At 34.6% G+C, this 5,091-nt stretch overlaps 1 pseudogene; it reads left to right on the forward strand.

Moving 5' to 3' along the window:
* Positions 1–1,988: 1,988 nt before the first annotated feature.
* On the forward strand, positions 1,989–4,332 carry LOC144351974 (uncharacterized; annotated as a pseudogene).
* Positions 4,333–5,091: the final 759 nt, after the last annotated feature.

A 5,091-nucleotide genomic window follows, 5' to 3' on the forward strand; every position in this document is an offset into this window, starting at 1 on the left:
GTAATCAAAAATTATTAAGTACAAGTCTGCTACCATACACAGTCATCCTAACACTTACACGAACAAGTAAATTTAGCGTTGAACATTGTAAAGCAATTGTACGTTGTCAAATACTAACTCATAGACCCACCTTCAAAGAAAAAAGTGTGACCATCTCGATATTCCAGAAAACAAGCACCAAGGAAATACAGCAGTGCTAAAAATGTGTTCTGCAATGGTTTGGCAGTAGACTGAATATTCGTCGGAATTGAATGTCATTTAATGCTTCGGCTAGGCAAAAAATCCCGGGAAAAAAGTCATTTTTGAGTTTACATTTAACTCGTAACAAGAAAGATTTAGGAGAAAATACGCTTGAACCGTACTTACTGCACCCTGTTCAGATCAGGGGAGGTCGACAGCAAAACACCCCAGGAAAATACACTGTACCCTTCAAGCCAAGACTTCAAAACAATGGAATGGCGAGCAATACCGTTCACTGAGAAAAAGGCTTGAGTTAATTCGGCAAGAAAACTGCCAAACGCTGGGAAAACGCTTGTCAAACGTGTCACGCCACGCCGTCAGATTAAAAGTGGCGTGTCGCATGCGCCAGTTTAAAGGTCAAAATTGCAACACCCACTGAGTGAGTGCACTAGTATTGTGATTTGTTTGCTGTTCACAACGGAAATAATGTTTTTATAAAAAATGCAACACTTTTGAAAATGGCAAATGTAATATTTTGTGCAACTTACAAAAAATATGATCAAAAACACGTCAAAATGAAAATAAATTTGTCCTCAGTAGAACCATGTGCAAATTTACGATAGGAATTTTAGACTTGTGTGTCTAACCATATTTTACCTTGTACATTGTTAATTATTTCCTCCCCTAAGCACGCCGTTGGCCAATATGAAAAGCCACCTGTGATTTGCTGTTGCTTAAACGTGATTCTTATGGACATTGGGTAAGATTATTATGGGCTTCACGATTAGGCCAAAAAAAACTTATGTTGCCCTCAAGTCGAAAAATTGGGTCGGTCGGTCGGATTTTTTTTTTTTTTAATTCGTGAAAACTAAGAGTATCGGGAATAGTGTTGCAAAAATATTCTATCATAAAAAGAAGAAACAGTAAAAAAAAATATCGTGGCGAAATTTCTAAATAAAAAAAGCAAAATAATATATCTCTCAAAAACAACGAATAATAAAATAATATAAATATCGCAAAATAACACAAAGGGAAAATTACTAAATATAGATAAATTAAATAAAATAAAACAGTCGGCGTGATGAAAAAATAAATAAAAAACATTTTTTAAAAGGGTAAAAAAACCAGGAATGAAAAGAAAAGGAAAAACCTGGCGAAAAAAAGAAAAAAAAAAAAAAAAAAATGGAATGAAAAAAAAAAGAACGCGCAAAAATTACAATAAAAATTTAATAAGAAAAAGACCATTGGTTAATGGGAAAAAAAAAAAGATAACAAAAATTAATAAAAATGTAACGTTATGTTTAATTTGAAAGACTTATTAGACTCTCCTTTCAAGCAAACACCATGAGCAGACATTGGGAAGATTTTCTCCTCGACGTCAGTCAAATATTTCATGATCACCAGATCAAATTGAGTAATTATGCACGATGTAACGATGAAAGAATTGCCAGGCATATGACAACTCGTATAAGTTCCATATTGAGATACACGGCCAATTTGAGGAGTGCGGTTCACAGACACGCCGAGCAGCAAAGTCGTGGTGATGTCGGGAATGGCTTCCAGCGACTTGTTGACTCTCTTTCGTCTCTACAATCGGGATTAATCGAAATCCTGGAAGAGTGGGCTGACAACGAGACAGCATCATCCCATGACCGTACAGATAGGCCATTTCAACCATCTGAAGGATTGACATTCGGACCTTGTAAGACAGTTTACACAGATGAACCGGGTCGCCCACAATACGACATTAATGACGTGACCCTACAAGTGTTAGTCGAATGTGATTTCGAATGAAGGATATTTCTGAAATGCTACAAGTATCACGATGGACAGTCTGGCGGAGACTAAAACATTGTGGGTTCAATCGAAGTGCGTTTTACACTCAACTCAGCAATGACGAATTAGATGATATAATATTGAACTTAAAAAAAAAACAAATTTTGCTGATTGTGGTGAAAGAATGGTTTGTGGCATAATAAAGACGATGGGGGTAACCGTACAGAGGGAACGATTGCGTGACAGTTTGAAACGAGTTGAACCAATACAGCGAGATCTACGGTGGCCACTACTTCGGTCTAAAAGCAAGAAGCATGGCGTGTACAACGTGCATGCTGCTCAAAGTCTTTGGCATATGGGTGAGTTAACATATTTAATTAATAATAGAAAATTTTGTAAATCATGGCCAGTGAACGGGTTGATAAACTATTTTATTACTTTTGATACTGAAGTTATATTAGTGGTTACATTTATATGACCAGTTACTTAACCTTTGTTTTGTTGTTTTATGACAGTTCTTTTGTTCCGCTTCTATCCTGTGTAACTAATACTCGTATACACGTAATATTTATAAATGAAAATAATATCTACAGTAGTCCATGTATTTATATTCGAGAAACATATATATCGAGAGAGACCTTCGTACATTTATTATTTTTGGCGATCTTTGACTAATGCCATTGTCTGCTGTAACTGTTCTTTTAATCTGGTATATTTACCAGATAGTAGTAGTTTTCACGCTATACGAAGTATAGACAAGATTTAAAGCGGGAGGATCGTCACCTGCGCATGCTCAGGAATTGAGTCCCAAACGAACACGCTAAAAACGCAGACTCATGGATTGTTTGTATATATATATATATATATATATATTCTGTGTGTGCACAATTTGTTTTTTCCTATTTTTGACATCCTGCATTTTTTCTTGACTGTCAATTTTGAAGATTTTTTTGGAGATTTTCCATAAGCATTTTGGTTATATAGGCAACACTATGCAGATCCTGGTTCTCCCACGCATTGTTTACATATTTTTTTATTATGATTTTCACGCCAGTTACCCAGTTAGGTGTATTGTTTCATCAAGCTCCTTTCCAAGTCAATATGCTACATGGACTGGAGTATTTTAATTTTGGCCAATAATTGTGGAATAACTGCCATGTTCTAATAAACATGCTAAATTACTAGCTACTATTAGTAGTACAGTAACAAGGAAGGTACGCTTGTTAGTTATACAGTTTTAAAACAATAACAATGCAAATTTAGAGAGTGTAGATTGCAGAATAACAGGAAGTCTCGTCGTCGTTACCTGCCGACAACAAACTATGTATATTCGCTTTGTAATGACGGAAATGACATGCTGAAATGAATAGTTATGAATATAATAGTAAATACTAGTATTCCAAATAAACATTGAACATAATGGATTTTTGGACGCTTAGCTAAGCGCTCACACACATCGGGCCTGATTTAATCCGTTCACGCACGTTTTCTTAGCACGGGCTAAGGTATTTGATCTCTTAGCCTGTACTACGGAGCTGTGTGTGAACGCAACAATTTTAACATATTTGTTTTTTTTGTACCTTAGATGGTCTTGAAAAACTTCAACGATGGAAAATCTACATTCATGGATGTATTGATGGCTACTCTCGCCTTGTAGTCTACCTATTTTCTGCCAATAACAAAATGGCAAACACAGTTTTGAATGGATTTGTGGATACAGAATATGGAGTACCATCGAGGATGAGATCAGACTATGGGAAAGAAAACACCAAGGTTGCAGCTTTCATGATAGCCCACAGGGGAGAACACAGAGGATCTCACATCACAGGTTCTTCTGTATTTAATCAACGCATTGAAAGATTGCATCAGGATACTTACAGTTGTTGTCTACAGCATTACTCTAAATTATTTTCAGAAATGGAACAAAAGAAAATACTTGATCCATTCAATCTTTTTGACATGTTTTGTTTGCATTATGTATTCATCCCACGTATCAACAAGTGTTTAGAGAGTTTTCGGTTAGGTTGGAATAACCATCCTCTCAGTACTGAACACAATTATAGCCCCAACCAGATGTTGATCAGAAGTGTGACAGCTAAACAAAATGCAAGCAGGACTGCAATAAAGGAACTTTTAGATCCTGATGTAATTGACAACAGTACATATGGTGTTGAGAATCATGTGATGCATAATTGCAACATTTCCCCAATAGATGATACAATTGATGCACTTGACTTTAATGCAAGTGACCATCATCTTCATATTCTCAGTCAGTCAGTTGACCCACTTTCAGAAAGTTGTAATGAAGGCGTTGACCTGTATATTAGAGCTTGTAAATTGTTGTTTGACTTGCAGCAGTCTGCAGCTGGTTCATAAAAATAACCAATACTATATAATAATAAAAGTTATAAATCTTTATTTTATAACAATTTGTAATTAAACCAAGTTGTGAAAATATATGAAAATTAAAAATAAATGAAATTATGACATGTTTCTATGGTTCGTAATATCTTACAGAATGCAGAAAAATTAGACTTGCATAGAGTCTTTTATTTATTTGTTTGAGTTTGTTTCAATAATATAAACTATAGCCATTTACACACTCACATGATACATCTTATTTTAATAAATTTAAGAAAGAACTCCCATGTGCTGAGAGTATTGGAGACGCATTAAATACAATTCGAAATTACTTAGCTGAAAACTAATTATGCAAATCAGAAAATTAATATGAACAGATTTGAGTGTAAAACTAATGAGGTCTGCGCAATGTAACAGAAAATCTATGTTTCCAAGTTTAATTGAAATGTGATTAGAACCAAAAAATTATGAATTATTATGCTTATTAGGGAATTAATATGAACAGATTTTTACCCCAAACTAATTAGTTTTGTACATTGTCCTAGAGCATCTTTGTACTAAGTTTCATTGAAATAGAATAATTAGTACTTTAGATATCAGAGTGAAAGCTTAAAATTGGTTAATTATGCAAATTAGGTAATTAATATGTACAGATTTTAACCCACAATTATCCAGATCTGTCTATTGTCCTACAGCATCCATGTACATTCATTGGTATGTGATCCATGTACATTCATTGGTATGTGATGTTTAGTACCTGAGATATCAGAGTGA

Source organism: Saccoglossus kowalevskii, chromosome 16, assembly GCF_978046115.1.
Source record: "Saccoglossus kowalevskii chromosome 16, keSacKowa6.1, whole genome shotgun sequence".
Lineage (NCBI taxonomy): Eukaryota > Metazoa > Hemichordata > Enteropneusta > Harrimaniidae > Saccoglossus > Saccoglossus kowalevskii.